Source organism: Myotis nattereri (assembly GCF_964212035.1).
Source record: "Myotis nattereri genome assembly, chromosome: 11".
Taxonomy (NCBI): domain Eukaryota; kingdom Metazoa; phylum Chordata; class Mammalia; order Chiroptera; family Vespertilionidae; genus Myotis; species Myotis nattereri.
This window is the reverse complement of record NC_138086.1, coordinates 5,362,161-5,380,931: the sequence shown is the minus strand read 5'-3', so window position 1 is coordinate 5,380,931 and position 18,771 is coordinate 5,362,161. Positions and strand designations below refer to the sequence as shown.

At 41.2% G+C, this 18,771-nt stretch overlaps 1 protein-coding gene across 1 annotated transcript in view; it reads right to left on the bottom strand.

Moving 5' to 3' along the window:
• Window positions 1-18,771, bottom strand: part of KMT2C (lysine methyltransferase 2C) — a 260,224-nt gene that overhangs the window by 186,445 nt on the left and 55,008 nt on the right. The gene's annotated exons all lie outside the window — the stretch shown is intronic.

The following is an 18,771-nucleotide window of genomic DNA, read 5'->3' as shown; positions in this document are numbered from 1 at the left end:
ATGCACACCCTGTCAACCACTCAAAGAGAAAAAATTCTAAGTAGTAAGCAAGATTTAGTCATAGCAACCTTGCAAGTGTGATAAAATTTAACTTATAAACACTTCAGTGAAGTAAACATACGAGCTGTGGGATCCCAATCGGGTTGCTCAGTGGTTGAGCATCCACTCATGCACCAAAAGGTCGCTGGTTCGATTCCCAGTCAAGGAACATGCCCAGGTTGCGGGCTTGATCACCAGTGAGAGGTAGAGGTGGTATAGGAGGCAGCTGGTCGATGTTGATGTTTCTCTCTCATGGATGTTTCTCTCTCTCTCCTTTCTCCCTCCCCCTTCCTCTCTCTTTTAAAAATCAATAAAAACATTTTTTTAAAGTGTTGTGGTAAAATGGGATTCTTTGACCCAAGCAATTAAAAAAAACTAATGTCTTTAAATTTTTTCATGTCTCGTAAATAAGGGATAGAAATGAGTCAAAAAATTGAAACAAATAAAAAACATGACATTACATATTTTAAAAACTTAGAAACTGGCAAAGCAGTATTCAGATTTCAGCACATTAAATTATTACTTAAAAAGAAAAAATACAAATGAACTCAGTATTTAGTTGAGAAGCATTAAAAGAATAAAAAAATAAGAAATAAAGCATTGATATGGAAAAATAAAGCAAAAGGCTGTTTTAAACAGTAGGAAATCCATTCAAATCTTATTTAGTACACTCAGCAATTAAAACAAGTAAAGGAGATATAATAATTTTTAAATAAGAATTTTTAAGAGTTAAAGTGTTCAAAGTCCCAATGGGTTTTATAAATGAATTACTGCACACTGTCAAAAGGTCATCTCTACCCCAAAAATACAATTAAAAAGAAACACCTGAACCAAAACCCTAATAAATATAGCAAAAAATATATAGATAAAAAAAAGTATTGCCCTAGCCAGGGTGGCTCAATTGGTTGAGCATCATCCCATGCACCACATGGTCCCTGGGGTTCGATTCCCCATCAAGGCACATACCCGGGTTGTGGGCTCGATTCCCAGTAGGGGGGTGTAGGAGACAAACAATCATAGATATTTCTCTCCCTCTCCATTCCTCTCTCACAAATCAACAAAAACGTATTTTCAAAAACCTAAAAATATGAGTAAATATAATCAAATTACAAGCATGATTTAATATTAGAAATTTGTCAATATAACACACAAGGTCAAACAGCCAAAACAGCATCATTTCAAATTTCATGAGGGGAGGGGAGAAAGAGGCAGAACTAAATATGAGATTTCAAAGACTTAATGTCCATATTAATCTTATAAATTAAAACTAATCTGAGTTCCTAAAATAATATAGGAGACTTCTACTTAAAGTTACATGGAAGTAAGAATATTCAAAATTATCCTCAAGCCATTAACAAGAAAACCAGAAAAAATATAAGAAACAGCCATTATCAGACACTGGACAACAGGCAGGGACAGGACTGGAGTCCCTGAACAAAGGGAAATAAACAAGGCGAACTCTGCTATCACAAAAACTGTCTGCATGGAGTTAATTTAAACTCACCAGAGAGTGGCACTCCGAGACGGGCAGTTGTACTGAAAAGGGGAGACAAATCATCAGTCCAGGAGGCTAAAAGAGGTTACAAATTATGGGACAGAATTGCTGTGCTGTGTAGTGGAAAGAGCTCTCCAGAACCCTGCATGAGGTTACCTGTGAGTTTTTATCTGCATACGCACCTGTATAATTGTGCTGTAAAACCCCCTAAGGCTGAACAAGAACACCTTCAGAAAAAGGACAATTATAGGAGAGTTGCAATACAAGCAAGCCCCAAAGTTCACAGAGTGCTAAGAAAGACCTCATTGACTATGCATTCAGTAGAGACCACAGTGGAACGCATCTTCAGGAGTAGGGCTAACAAATGCTATTCTAGACCTAAAAGAGCTGACAAGTAAGTCTCAACAGAAGCCAAATGATCCACAACTAACTTCCCTGACAGGCAAGAAAAAAAGTTCAACACTTATGAAAGCATTACAATAAAATCTAGCTGTTAGCAACCACAAAATCACAGTATGAGGAATCCAATAAAATTTTACAAAGAAGCAAAAAAAAAAAAAAAAAGGTCAGTCATAATCAGAATAAAAATCAAAGAATAGAAATAGAAAACAACAAAAATGACAAAAAGGACAAGACTGGACATTAAACCAGCTATAGCAATATGCCTCATACGCTCAAGAATGTAATAGAAAATGAATATGAGAGAAATAGAATACATTAAATATAAACAAAATGGAACTCATAGAGGTACATTAAAAGATAACCTCAGCATTGGCTGGTGTTGCTAAATGGTTAGAGCATCAGCCCTCACACCTAAGGGTCTCAGATTCAATTCCCAGTCAAGGGCACATACCTGGGTTTCAGGTTCGCTCCCTCCCAGCAGGAGGCAATCAATTGATGTCTCTCGCACATCAATATTTTTTCTCTCCCTCTCTCTAACTTTCTCCCCCTCTCTTCCTCTTTTCCTACCTTCCACTCAACAACAAAAAGATAACATCTAATAAAAATTTCACTTTGAAAGATTAACATCTGATTAGAAATAGCAAAATAAAGATAACTGACCTTAAAGACATAGCAAAAAAAAAAAAAAATCTATCCAAAATTAAAGGACAAGTGAAAAAGGACAAACAGCTACAGGTGGCTTTACTGATTAATTCTATTAAACATTTAAGAAATAATACTAATCCTATACTATCTTCAGGATGTACTGGAGGAAGGAATACTTCCTAACTCATTCTATGAAGTAGGCATTACGCTGACAGCAAAATCAAAGACACAATCAACATCCATCATGAACAAAAATCCTGTTTCACAGAATTTTAAAAAGGGCATTCTACCACCCATTTTCCCGATATTAAAATTACCATACCAAATCAAACTAAGAAAAATGTAAGAAAAAAATTACAGCCTGTCTTTTCACTAAAAACATACAAAAAATCTCAAGCAAGGGGCTCCAGTTCTATATATGATTTAGAAATATGCCACTCACTGAATGCAAATGAAAATAATATATGGAACAACTATTTTGAGTTTCCTTAACCAGTTAACTATCATGCATCCAAAACGCAAACCATCTCCACATGCCACAGTATTTTGAATTTAATTAAAAAAATCAATTTGCGATGAATATTATAAAAATAAATATATTACTCACAATTCGGATGTTCTTGAATGTTTTCAGCTGAAAATTCTCACGAAAAATAATTTTAAAGTTGGTCAAGGCTGCCACTTAGGGAAAACATTTTTTTTTATAGGCGCACGTGGCACGTGGGGAAGGTCCACTGCTTGCATCTACAGATGCTTATGGCATACAATGGGTTAAAAATACCTAACATGCCCAGCCGGTGTGGCTCAGTGGTTGAGTGTCGACCTATGAACCATGAGATCACAGTTCAATTCCCGGCAGAACATATGCCCAGGTTGCAGCTTAATCCCCAGTAGGGAGCATGTAGGAAGCAGCCAATCAATGATTCTCTCTCACCATTGATGTTTCTGTATCTCTCCCTCTCCCTTCCCCTCTGAAATCAATAAAAATATATTTTAGAAAGGAAAAAAAAATCCTAACAGCAGGTTGATCGGGAACAAACACCAAAATGCAAAGTATTGCCAAAATGTCACTGACTTCACTGTTTTACCTCTCCAGTATCCCCTGTACTGAATGAACTCAATGCAGTTTGAAACCTAGAAGAGCGTGCATAGGAGGTGTGAGCGCCTGAGCTGATCTGCAACCTGTCCATGGTGGGCCTGACCCTAACCAGTACAACAAGACTTTCCGAAGTGAACTAACAGATGTCCAGCAAGGTCCCAGGGTGACTGCTTGGTGCTGCACACACACAGTACAGGCAGACAGCATCTGTCACATGCCCATGAGACAAGTGATCGTTTTCTCGTTGGCTTCTTTGGACATAACACTCTCCTAAAACTTCTCCCATATTTTTCCTTCTGCTGGTTCCGCTTCCTCTTTATTGACCTCTAAATGGTAGAGTGCCCAGGGCTCGGGCACAAAGTCTCCTCTCCACACGCAAAGGCTCATTCCCTGGGCACTCTCACCCAGTCTCTTGACATTTATACTGTTATTGACCCAAATTCCTCCACTCCCTACCTGTCCACTGTTAACTCATATTTAACTGTCTACCCAACAGCTCCACTTGGATTCAAACAAGCATTTCAAAGTTAACATGTCAAAAACCAAATCTGATTCCACACTTGCTCTTTCTCCAGTGTTTCCTATCTCAGTAAAGTGTGACACCAATCACCCAAGTAGCTCAGCTTCATAATTTTCGATTCCTCTCTCTCATGCCTCATATATCCCATCAGCAAATCCTGTCAGCTCTGCCTTCAAGACACGTTCCAGTTACACTGTGTTACACTGTCAACAGCCTCATGTCACCATGGGTTTTTGTTACTATTACAACTGGGAATTATGTAACTCACCTTTACTGAGTATTCAGTATGTAAGAGACACTCGTATTACCATCTCTATTTACATTTGAAAAAGTGAAGTTCAGAGAAGATAATGGCTATGCCCAAATTTCATGGCTCTAGCTCCATAGCAAAGCATTCTTAACCACTGCCGATACTGCAATTAGTGGCCTCCGTTTCCACTCTCACTGGCCTATAGGCTCTCCGAACAATTATTAATGATAATTTAAAACCTTAAATTAAATCAGGTCACTCGTCCTTCCTCTCAGTGGCTACTCATCACACCCAGAAAAAATCCTCCACGGCCTACGTGATGTGGCTGTCCGGGTTCCCTCCGAGGTCATGCATGAGCACTCCTCCTTCCACACCACGGCCCTGCTGCACTGCCCTTCCATAAGCACACCGAAGATGTTCCCCTTTAAAGCCTTTGCATAGTTACCTACTGTTTTATCAATCTGTCTCTTCAACTGGAATGAAATCTCCATGAGTGTCAGAACTCTGTTCTATTCACTACCACACTTCCAATGCCTAACAGTGCCAGCCGTATCACAGGCACTCAAAACAGGCTTTGCTGAATGAACACAACAGTTCTACAACTCGGGAGGAAAATATACATTTAATAACAAGAATTGAGATAGCTACCTAACCATTCTAAAGATGCAAATTATAGCCCGGCTGGTGTGGCTCAAAGGTTGGGTGTTGACCCAGGAACCAAGAGGTCACCAGTTCGATTTTTAGTCAGGGCACATGTCTGGGCTGCAGATTTGATCCCCAGTAGGGGGTGTGCAGGAGGCAGCTGATTGTGATGCTTCCCTCTCATCGATGTTTCATTCTCTCTATCCCTCTCCCTTCCTCTCTCTATAAAATTCAATAAAAACATATTTTAAAATATAAAATAAAGATGCAAATATAATTCTGCTTCCCACTGAGCAGAAAAATAAAATTTCATATGGGGTCAAACTTTGTTTGTTTATTTATTTAATCCTCACCTGAGGATATGTTTATTGATTTAGAGAGAGAGAAAGGGGGTGGGGAGAGAAATATCAATGTGAGAGAGAAACATGGATCAGTTGCCTCCCATAAGCATCCTGACCAGGGATCAAACCTGCCACCTTTTTGGTATACAGGCCAATGTTCCAAATAAGCCACCTGGCCAAGGACTGGGGTCAAACTTTAAAAGTAAGCCATGTAACCTAATACTAAATGTTTGTCATTAAGGTAAATAAAGAAAAAATAAGAACTTTTAATACCACAAGGGAACAGACAAAACTGTCATCATTGGCAAATAACACCACCAACATCTATTAAAACACACAGGTTAATTAACTGAAAAGTGAAGAGTTCTCGAAGATTGTCAGATCTACACGGTAATAAAAACATCAACAACTTTCCTGTACTTCATGCTGTACAAACAGCAGCGATAATCATTTCAAATGCAATGAAACAATCAAGTTACTAGGAATCACTTCAATGAAAAACATAATAAACCTATTCATGAACATAAAGGGAAAAAAACAAGTAAACAGAGAAAACCTAATATAAAAAGGAACAAAGGATTCAAATAAGCCATGTGTAGACAAAATGATTCAACCTAGAAATATGACAAAGTGTTCAACTTCACCAAGTAATCAGGGAATTCAAACAGTGAGATGGGAAATGAAAAACACTGATACTACCCAGGGACAGTGGGAACACAGAAGAGACAAAGGCTCGCACACAACAGCTGCAGGGGTGTGAATACTGGGCAGTGGTCGGCAAACTGCGGCTCGCGAGCCACATGCGGCTCTTTGGCCCCTTGAGTGTGGCTCTTCCACAAAATACCACGTGCGGGTGTGTATGTACAGAGTAATTGAAACTTCGTGGCCCATGCGTACAAGTTGGTATTTTGTGGAAGAGCCACACTCAAGGGGCCAAAGAGCCGCATGTGGCTCGCGAGCCGCAGTTTGCCGACCACTGGTGTAGTGTATACCGGAAGGCAATTTAGCAACACGTATCAAATATAAGATATTCACATCATTTGCTCTGTCAGTTTCATGTCTAGAACTCTACCCAACTTCACATGCATAAATATCTAGATAATATATATATATATGAGGACGTTCACTATAGAACGAACAACATAAAAGCTGGTTGAGGGGATACTGAAACAAAGTATGTGCTAGCCATTCAATGATTTTCAGTCTCTGACCACTACAAACAATAAGGAAGTCCTATTTGTAATAATAAAGACAGACCTCTAAGACATCGTTTAATGAGAAAAAGTGCATTACAGAATATACATGATTCCATGAAAGTTTTGTAAGTGTACATGCATGTATAAATAAGCATTTGGGCTTTATAACCATGTGTGTTTACACATCAAAAACACACAGCAAAACAGAATGACAGGCACTGAACTGGTACAGTGCTCTGCTCTGGAGGCATGAAGGAAAACCGAGGGCCAAGAAGGCCTTTCGACTCCTGGTGAGTTCTTTATAAAAGCACACATTCACCTATCATTTATAGGGGGGGAAGGGTTAAGAGATGTTTTTCCTTGGGAACCACTGGGAGAGCGCTTTATCTTTTATGCTCTAGTGGTTCAGGGATTATTTCTAATCCCACTCGATATAGCAAACCTTCCAAAATAACGTATCTCACGACAGTCCTTAGGAGTCATATGCAAAAATAAAGGACTAGTTTACGGTGTTTGGGGTTTGTTTATAATAATAGTTAGAAATGCCTCTGTGATTAAAGCCTATGGCCTGATTGTCAACCTGTGATACTTGTAACCATTAGGAGACCACATAATACCAAACCACCAGGAAACTGAAAAATTGTGCCAATCATTCAGATTTAAAAAAAAAATCCCTGTGACTATTCTGTTCAATAATTTGACATCTATCTTGTGTATGAACATATGTATATACAATACATACCTACACAACAAAAATTAAGTCACTACATTACTGTTCTATGGTCAGAATATAACTTGCCCTTTAAGCCACCTAAAATATGTCACTTACTGAATAATATTAAATAATTTTTCTTAAAAATATTACTAATACAGTAGTGTTTTTAAAGAGAAAAAACAACCACATTCTCAATAGAAAAACAAAGAATAATAAATAATATGACCAGCAATTTTAAATAATGAAATGGACTTTAAACACAAAATATTCAACCTCACTAACAATTTTAGAAATGGAAATTAAAGCAAAGAGATATCATTTTACAAATCAAAAGAGCAAAGGGTGATAATGCCCTCATCTGGACATGTTACAGGAAAACATATGGTAGAGTATGAATGTAAATTGGACAACCAAACAGACAATATCCTAAATACAGAGCATATAGAATGCAGCTCTTATTTAGTCTCTTGTGTCAAAAGGTTTTAGAGGAAAATCCTCCGGTATTATAAAGACTGAAATGTCATGGAAGTAATTGTCAGGGTAAATTTGTGTAGCAATAGGACATTATAGGCAAAACAAAGGAAAACATCAAGAGTTTGCAACTAGCCCTAACCAGTTTTGCTCAGTGATAGAGCGTCGGCCTGCGGACTCAAGGGTCCCAGGTTCGATTCCGGTCAATGGCATGTACCTTGGTTGCGGGCACATACCCAGTAGGGAGTGTGCAGGAGGCAGCTGATCAATGTTTCTCTCTCATCGATGTTTCTAACTCTCTATCCCTCTCCCTTCCTCTCTGTAAAAAATCAATAAAATATATTTTAAAAGAAAAAGAGTTTGCAACTACATAGCTAATAATAATCACAGGAAGCCTAAGCCATAATTACCATAAATAAAACTTCCTAATAAATACCTAAAGATATTGTTTTTATTGTTGTTTATTTTTACCACTCTGCAACTGAAGAATTTACAGTAGTGTACAGGATCTATCTATATAAAAGCCTAAGTGACTATCACAACCGAACAGACAACCAAACAGGCTGCGTGGGGCAACCCAGCCAGCAGGGGGGTCAGTTAGGGGTGACCAGGTCGGCAGGTGGGGCAGTGAGGGGCGGTCAGGCCCGCAGGCAGAGGCGTTTAGGGGTGATCAGGCAGGCAAGGGGCAGTTAGGGGCAATCACACAGGCAGGCAGGTAAGCGGTTAGGAGCCAGCAGTCCAGGATTGTGAGAGGGATGTCCCGGATTAGAGAGGGTGCAGGCTGGGCTGAGGGACACCCTCCCCCGTGCACAAATTTCATGCACTGGGCCACTAGTTTTCAATAATAGACAGTTGTGAAGTTTGAGCATCTGTTAAGAATGACAGTTCAAAACACAGAAATGCAAAGCACAAGGAAGAGATCCATGCAGAGATCAATATTTCAGAAGGGCCTTGAATTAAAAAATTACAAACTAAACTCACATTTTGTTTACCTGAAATTTTTTAAGTAAGACTTCTTGCAGGGAAGGGTACATGGGAACTGTACTTTCCGCGCACTTCTATAAACCTAAAACTATCCTTAAAAATTAAATCTATTTTTTTTAACGTATTGAGCCATTTTTTAAAAACTCCTTGTGGTCTAATAAACTATTTCCAAAATAACTTTTTGTGGTGAAATATAGAAAACAGGATAAAGAAAAGCACAAAAATCAATGCGGGAAAAGGACATTTTTTACAAAGGATCAAGAATCAAAACTGCACCAAATTTCTCAGCTGAAAAATAGAAAGTAGAAAACAAACATGGAGGGGAGGAAAGGATTTAACAAATAATGAGTATAAAATAAAATGATAGAAATATCTCCAGCCTGGCTGGTGTGGCTCAGTGGTTGAGCATCAACCTATGAACCAGGAGGTGATGGTTCGACTCCTGGTCAGGGTACCTGCCAGGTTGCAGGCTCGATCCCCAGTGTGGGGCATGCAGGAAGCAGGTGATCAATGATAACCTCTTATCATTGATGTTTCTATCTCTCTCTCCCTCTCTGAAGTAAAAAAATATATATTTTTAAAAAAGAAATATCTCCAAACACATCAGTAGTTATAAATTATCAATAAGCAATGATTATAAAACATGTAAAGTCCCCAGCAGAAAAACAAAAATTACCAGACCAGATTTCTCGACAAAAGAGTTTTAAACTATGAAGAGACATCTAAGCATAAAGGCAAAATATAGTGGAATATAAAGTTAGAGAAAAAAAGATTTAAAAGATGTTCAATCTTCCCAGCCGGTGTGGCTCTGTGGCTGAACGTCATCGACCTACGAACCAGAAAGTCATGGGTTCAATTCCCAGTCAGGGTAGAAGCAGGGGTTGCAAGCTCAATCCCCAGTAGGGGGTGTGAAGGTAGCAGTTGATCAATGATTCTCTCTCCTCATTGATGTTTCTTTCTCTCTCTCTCTCTCTCTCTCTCTCTCTCTCTCTCTCTCTCTCTCTCTTCCCCTTCCTCACTGAAATCAATAAAAATATATTTTGTTAAAAAAAGGTATTCAATCTCAGAGACCATCAGAAAAATGATATCTACAACAATATTAAGATATTTCTCGCCTACTATCTTGGGAATGTTTTAAATCTGATCATAAATCTGGTGTAAAAAAACAACAAGCAACTTTTACTAAAGGAAGCATGAATTGGTGCCATCGTTTAGAAAAACATTCAGCATTACCCAGTAAAGCTGACATGTACATACCTAAAATGCACTGGCATGGTTTTAACCATAACTGCGAGTAAGAGATTTTAAATTATGACCAAGCACATATATAAAATTCCATACAAAAGTAAAACTATCTTTCAAAGTGGGGGGCAAATTTGTGAAAAATAAAACTGAGGTTTTTGTACCAGCAAAAGATGCCAACCAGTTAACTCTAAAGACTCAGGAAGGAAGTTTCCAGAAGGAAAATCTGAGACCTAAGAGGGAATGGACAAACATGGACTGCAAGAAAGCAGACTAACAATAATGTCTGATTTCGGGGGCTCCCAAAGGACTGAGACAATGTACAACAAGAGCATGTGAGGCAGGAGGCAGGGTAGTCCTAAGGGAAGCATTTGACATGGTTATCGTTCGGAGTAAAATGAATTATTGATTCATGTTCCATTTTAGATATATATTTATGCTAATATTTCTAGAGTAGACACAAAAACAATGCAGATAGAATGTGTAACTACCAAAGGGGAAGCATGGAATAAAAAAAATCTCAATCCAGAAGTGAAAATGAATACACAGCAGTTATGTATATGAACAGAGATGAATCCCACCAAAGGAGAAAAGCAAGTTGCAGAAGACTGTATACCAACCACATATACAATATACCTGGTATGATTCCACTATGACAAAGTTTAAAAGCAGGCAAACTAAGCCTAACTTATATAAGAATACATATAGACGTGGTTTTTAAAAACTATAAGGACCAAGAAAAGGTTAAACACAAACTTCAGTGTGATTACTCTGAATGGGAAGTCGGGGTGTGACCAAGGAGAGGTATTTAGGGGACTTCAAAAAATATTGGGTAATATTATATTCTTAAACTACAAGGGAGGTAACACAAGTGCTTGTTATTTTTTAAACTAAACTATATAATCCTATCTAATAATAGACAAACATGGTAATTAACCGTACCTCTGACATGCTTCCAATCAGCTAATCAGGGCTATATGCAAATTAACTGCCAGCCAAGATGGCGACCAGCAGCCAGGCAGCTGAAGCAAACATGAGGCTTGGTTGCCCCGGCGATGGAGGAAGCCAAGGTTCCCCGCCTGCCGCAGCCCAGCTCTGAGCTGCACTCTAAGAAACAATGTTGCAATTATAGAAACTAAACAAAACCCCTGAAACCTGCTTTCAGCCGTCAGAACTGGAGCAAGCAAGACCGCAACAATGTTTCAATTATAGAAGCCAAACAAACCCAGATACCTGCTTTCAGCAACCGAGGCCTCAAGCTGGAGCTGGCCTCAGAGCTAAAGCCGGCTCTCAGCTCCAGTGACAGCCATAGAAGGTAAATAAATCCCAGAATAAAGAAGAAAAAAGAAAAAAGGAGAGGTTGGGAGCTTCAGTCACCCGCCAGCCTGAAAACGGCCCTCAGCCACTCACCCAGACTGGACAGGCACCCCAGTGGGGACCCCCACCCTGAAGGGGGTGTGACCAGCTGCAAACAGCCATCATCCCCTCATCCAGGCTGGCCAGGCACCCAAGCGGGACCCCCACCCTGATCCGGGACACCCTTCAGAGCAAACCAGCCGGCCCCCACCCATGCGCAAGGCCTCTATCTTATATAGTAAAAGGGTAATATGCAAACTGACCCTAACAGCAGAAAGACTGGGAATCACTGGTCACTATGACACACACTGACCACCAGGGGGCAGACACTCAATGCAGGAGCTGCCCTCTGGTGGTCAGGGCGCTCTCACATGGGAGGAGCTCTGCTCAGCCACAAGCCAGGCTGATGGCTGCCAGTACAGCGGTGGTGGTGGGAGCCTCTCCTGCCTCCTCAGCAGCACTAAGGATGTCAGACTGCAGCTTAGGTCTGCTCTCCACTGGCAAATGGACATCCCCCAAGGGCTGCCAGGCTGCCAGAGGGATGTCTGATTGCCATCTTAGGCCCAATCCCCCGGGGAGCAGGCCTAAGCCAGCAAGTGGTCATCCACTGAGGGGTCCCAGACTGCGAGAGGGCACAGGCCGGGCTGAGGGACGCCCCCCCCCCGCCCCGAGTGCACAAATTTTTGTGCACTGGGCCTCTAGTCTATATATATAAGCGATAGTTAAGACCAGTCGACAGAACTACTGGTCAACCGGTCGCTATGATGTGCATTGACCACCAGGGGGCAGATGCTCAACACAGGAGCTGCCCCATGGTAGTCAGTGCGCTCCTACAGCCAACCTCCCACGGCCAGCCAAACTCCTGCGGTCCCTCCCCCCGATCGGCCCTGATTGCTGGCCAGGCCAAGGGACCCCACCAGTGCACAAATTCTTGTACCGGGCTTCTAGTTATATATAAAATTACATTCAGAAGGAATACAGAATTTCACAATTTAAAGTTAAAAAGAAATCTCCCTCAACTCCAAATATCCCACCTTCCTCCAATCCTTAATTCCAGACTCCTAAAAGGTCCTTGACTCTATGTCTCCTCCTCTTCTCCCAAGGCCTATGGACTTAGTGCTTTGGTGTTCTACCTTGACATCTCTTTAAGAGATGCCTCTCATTGTTATTAAAACTGTGATTTATTAACTATTAAAGCAATGGGGCTTTTTTGTTTTTCTTTTCTTTTTACTTCTTGTTCCCTATCTAGACTGTTAAGGAAAAAATGCCTCTTTTGTGCTTCCCACCCTGCCCAGTACCTGCCAGACACTTCTTGTACAAAGTGGATATTAAGGTGTTTAGTTTTTGTACCCATTTCTAGATTTACATCTGCATTTACCCAGATAGCACTTCCCAGTCTCATGTTCCTTAACCAGTTAATATGAAACAATAATGATAAACCATGAAACACAATTAACAAACTCAAGTTCCAATATGTCCTTCACTCTGAAACAAAAACTTTCTTTAGCATATTGTCAGAAGTCCTAGGTTTGGGGGGGGATTGCATCTTAATTTTCTGTGTTCTATTTTCAACTTCAAAAAACTCTCTTTCTTCCAGAGCCTAGCTTCTAGAAAGAACCCATATATTGTGTTTCCCCTCCTTGCTCATCTACCCTTCACCCCTCTATCCAAGACCTTCATAACACAAACAAAACATCTTCCAAGGCCACTCCTTGAGTGACTTCTAAACTCCATCTTCCTATTCTTCCAGTTGAACCAGTTTCCCCAAAACTTTTCACAGAAGTCATGTAAAAATAAAAACCTAGCCCAGTCAGTGTGGTTCAGTGGTTGACCGTCAAACCCAGAGGTCACAGGTTCCATTCTAGGTATGCCCAGGGTTTCAGGCTCAATCCCAGTAGTGGGCATGCAGGAGGTAGCGATCTATGTTTTTCTCTCATCTTTCTATCTCTCTATCCCTCTCCCTTCCTCTCTGAAATCAATAAAAATATTTTTTTAAAAAACTAGTTACATGCTGAGTATTGATAATTTAAATCTAAACTTGTTTCAAAAATTACCCAAAAGGAAGGGAAGAAAGAGGAAGGGAGGGGAGGGGAAAGGGGAGGGAAGGGGAAGGGATGGGGAGGGGCAGCACAGATGAAATGAAACATAACTAACCAAAGGGGATGGCTATTAAAACTATGGGATGGGAACATGAAAGGGTTCGATATAAAAATATCTCTACTTTTATTTCTATATAATATTCCATGATAAAAAGTTCCTAGAAATATTTATTTACTACTTGATCAAGCAGTACGACTAAGTACACCTAAAGCAGTATCACAGACTCTTAATATCGGCAGGATTTATTCAACTTGACACCCAGTGAATGAAACCTTCCCAAAGGTCCCAGACAAGATATCCAGCCTCGCCCTCAGCCGTGGGCAAACTACGGCCCGTTTGAAATGAATAAAACTATTGAAATAAAAGACCGTGCCCTTTTATGTAATGATGTTTACTTTGAATTTATATTAGCTCACACAAACACTCCATCCATGCTTTTGTTCCGGCCCTCCGGTCCAATTTAAGAACCCATTGTGGCCCTCGAGTCAAAAAGTTTGCCCACCCCTGCCCTGGCTGGTTTGGCTCAGTGGATAGAGCATTGGACTGCAGACTTAGAAGGGTCCCAGGTTCGATTCCGGTCAAGGGCACAAGCCCGAGTTGCGGGCTCCATCTCCAGTAGGGAGCGTGCAGGAGGCAGCCAATCAATGCTTCTCATCATTGATGTTTCTATCTCTCTCTCCCTTCCTCTCAGAAATCAATAAAAATATATTTTAGCCGAAACCGGTTTGGCTCAGTGGATAGAGCGTCGGTCTGTGGACTGAAAGGTCCCAGGTTCGATTCCGGTCAAGGGCATGTACCTGGGTTGCAGGCGCATCCCCAGTAGGAGATGTGCAGGAGGCAGCTGATTGATGTTTCTCTCTCATCGATGTTTCTAACTCTCTATCTCTCTCCCTTCCTCTCTGTAAAAAATCAATAAAATATATTAAAAAAAAATATATATATATATTTTAAAAAAAAGATATCCAGCCTCTACTTCAATCAATGCACAGCATACAATGACAACGCCCATATGGAGACACAAGTATGAGTAAGAGACACTCATCGAACTTGAAAACTGGTCCTGGCCAGCTTGCGGGAGGCAACCAATGGATGTCTCTCTCACAGATATGCTTCTTTCTCTCTCTCCTCCCCCACTCCCCCTCCCCTCCCACTCTCCTTAAAAAAATCAATGGGGGAGAAAATATCCTTGGTTGAGGATTAAGAAAAACAACAGCTTGTGCGTATGGGAAATAAACAGTAGAGTGTCTCAAGTACAGTGAACACAAACCAATAGATTAGCTGAGAGGAGAGCACTTATGATCAGTAAAGACTTCACAAAGAAGGATGGGTCGGATTTCAGACTGAAAGTGGGGAGCGGGAGGAGAGAAGTAATTCAGGTAGGAAGAATGCCTTGAGCAGGTAGAGGTGAGGGTAAAAGTCTGCCACATCCAGAAGAAAACAAATAAAATGGACCAAGGACATGGGAAAGGCTTGAATGCCACACTAAGGTGTTTGAACATAATTCAGAAGACGGGTCCTAAACATTTTACAGCAAAAAAAAAAAAAAAAAAAAAAAATCAGAATCAATTACACACTGGAAGAAATAACCCTGTCAATTTAATAATCCAGATTAGAACATAAGGCCTGAAAGAAGTGTTCAATGGACAGCTTCTTCGGTGATAAAAAAAAAAAAAAAGCCTAACAGTCACCCCAAGACTTATTCAGTTTTTTATTTCAAGCCAAAATATGATTGCTCATTTATTCAACAAATATTGGAGTGCTGGCTGTGTGCAGGGAACCATTCTGGGGATCCAATAATTCTTACGCAGTAGTCCTGTTCTGTAACAAGAGCAGTGGTTCTCAACTTGGGAAGGGAGACATTTTTTTTAAACACACACACACACCCACAATTGGCAATGTCTGAAGACATCTGGTTGGTGGAGCCTGGGAATGCTGCCAAACATCCCTCAAGGCACCCCACACAAGGAAGCAGCCAGCCCCAAACTTCAACAGTGCAGAGATGAGCAGCCCTGCTCCAGAGCAGCATTACTTGGCAATGAACGTGCTGTTTCACATTTACTGGTTTTCTTTTATATTCAGACAGCTAAAATTATGATTGATTCAATTGTAAACTTATGGAGGGCAAGGAGGTACTTACATTCCCAAACCAATCTTCAATGCTCTTTTACAGATTTTTTTTTAATCACAATTCCCAGCACTGGCAGGAAAATAGGTAAATAGGCATATTCATATATTATTGGTAGGAGCATAAATTGGTACAATTATGCCATAGTGGTATTTGTGAGTATTAAAAGTCTTAAAAATCTGCATATCTTTTGGCCCAGGAATTCCACTTAGGAATTTATCATGAGTAAATAATCTAGTGCATAAAGGTTTAGCTGTCAGGATGTTCACCCCCACTCTGCAACTCTCAAAGACTGAAAAAAAAAATCCTCCTTGTCCAGCAAGAAAAGACTATTCAGATGAGTCATTTCTCGGAGCAAGGTGATGCTCTACAGCTACTGAACTCCTGTAGCACCGTGGTTATTGACATGGAAACCTTTATATGACCTCTCTCCTTAAGTGTACAAATATAAACAATCATAGAGGCCCAGTGCACAACATTCGTGCACTGTGTGTGTGTGTGTGTGTGTGTGCGCGCGCTGGGGGGTGGGGGGGGCATCCCCTCAGCCTGGCCTGCACCCTCTCGCAGTCCAGGACCCCTTGGGGGATGTCCACCTGCAGTCAGACATCCCTCTCGCCGCCGCTGCGCTCGCCAGCCATGAGCCAGGCTTCTGGCTGAGCGGTGCTCCCCCTGTGGGAGACATTGACCACCAGGAGGAAGCTCCTGCGTTGAGCGTCTGCCCCCTGGCGGTCAGTGTGCATCACAGTGACCGGTTGTTCCGCCATTAAGTCGATTTGCATATTAGGGTTTTATTATACAGGATGATTCATAGATCTTATTTATATAGTTTCATACTACGTATTTTCTATTTTCTAAATGTTTCCTACATATGTATAATATATATACACCATGTTCATATGTAAAAAATATATACCACTAAGTATTTGCAAACCTAGGACAAGATGCTAGGACAAAATAGTTTTATCTCTTTTGTTGATGAATATTTATAATTTAGCTATATTAATTTTTTATATAAACATTTTTAAGGCCTATTTATCATTAAATGGCAGTCTTACAAAACCCAAGAAACCTTGTATGGACCTGTGGAGAAAACATTTTCAGTGGAAATGCTACAACACTCTCCCCATCTCACACACACTCTCTCTTTCTCTATCTCTCTCTCTCTCTCTCTCTCTCTCTCTCTCTCTCTCTCTCTCTCTCACACACACACACACACACACACACACACACACACACACACACTTCAATGATCAAACCGAATCATCAGCTAGACTGGGGATGTCACTTTGACACAGGCTGGGCAGCGACTGGACCAGAGATCCTAGCAAAGACTGTGCTGATACAAGACTAAGGGTGAGACAGGAGGCCCGGAAAGCCTGAGAAAGGAGGGATTGCATGGCAGGTGGCATGGGACTGGTCTGTGTTGGGTGATGAGAAAGGCAATATGGTGGGGCTGCTGTGGGGATGAGCTCGAGAGGCAGGATGCTGAGGTTCTGTTCCATCTCACCTTGACCTCACCAGAATATGGCCTTGAGCAGCTTGCCCTGCGCATTTGCACCTCTGTGGAATGGGGGTGAGAGCACGCTGAGAACAGGCCCGGGCACTGTGATTACGGTTAGCATCCTCGTTACTCCTGTGACTCTGACATGAAGTTGTGCCTTTGGGACAGCAGAGGTGACCTCTCAACTATAAACCACTTTTTTTTTTTAAGACACCTTGTCAGGTGCCTAGGGTCTGTATAGAACAAAAGCCAGGACTCTAGAAGGAGGCCTGAGGCAGTGTGTGTATGTTAAAGATGGGGGGGGGGGGGCATGCAAGAAGTAACACCAGGAGAGAACATCAGATCAAATCTGCAAAGGCACAGCAGGAACAGAGCACCGTGAGTCACTGCACAGTGCTGCCAGAGATCTCCATAAAACAGTGTCTACGTCACTGGATAAAACCTTTCAGTGTCTCTCCGTGGCCTTCAGAGTTAAATCAGAACTGCTCCTTAAACTGATTCAAAATCCATACTACTTCTGCCCTGGCTGGTTTGGCTCGGTGAATATAGCGTGAGCCTGTGGACTGAAGGGTCCCCGAGTTTGATTCTGGTCAAGGGCACATGCCCGGGTTGCAAGCTCAATCCCCAGTGTGGGGCGTGCAGGACTGTCTCTCATCATTGATGTTTCTATCTCCTTCTCACTTTCTATTCCTCTCTGAAATCAATAAAAATATATATATTTTTAAAAAATTCATACTACCTCTTACGTCAAGCGCACTGGGCTCTGGCCACACTAAATATCCTTGATGCAAACTCACTCTGTACTCAGTTCTTCGCACATGCAGCCCCTCTGCCTGGGGAGTAACCTCTGTCTCCTCCAGGAGAAGCAAACTGCTATCCAACCTCCAAAACTCAGCTTAGGATCAACTTCAGAGTCCTGTCCTGACCTTCGTGCTAAGGGACTGTTGTGTGCTCCCACTCCGTGCTCACGATAGCCCTTACACACGGAGCTGTACACCATCAGCTATGGCTCCGTGTAGGGATCCGGCCTTCACTGAGTTTCCAGATACTGTTCAGCACAGTGACTGATACATAAACTGCTACACAGCAGGCAACCAAAAATTCCGGGGGGGGGGGGGGGGGGGTGTCTTCTGGATCAACAGTTGCCAACCTTTCGGACCTCGCAGACCACCAGTTGGCGACCGCTGTTCTAGGTAACAAAATGAAGGAATAGCAGAACTAGAACATCATCATTTTACATTTTACAACCCAAAATGATCAATGGATCTAGGCACTGACCAACAGTGGCTGGCGTCACAGAAAGTGACACCCAGACTCTATGTGCCTCCCAATGAAAGAATGCACTGCAGCCTGAGAAGCAGTGGGAAACTGCTTCTTCAACAAACAAATTGCAAGTAAAAAAGGAGGGTAGTAACCTATAGATTAAGAGACTTAATCACAAGGTGTGGGCCTTGTTCACATCCAGATTTAAGCAAACTGGTTTTAAAAAAAACAGATACCTGCTTAATCTGAACACTGAATATTTGATACTATGGATTTAACTGTTAAATAATTTTTAGGTAACGATGGTAGTGTTAGGGTTTTCTTTAAGTTTACTTTTTAGAGATGCATTCTCAAATATTTATAAAAGAAATTATATTATGCCTAA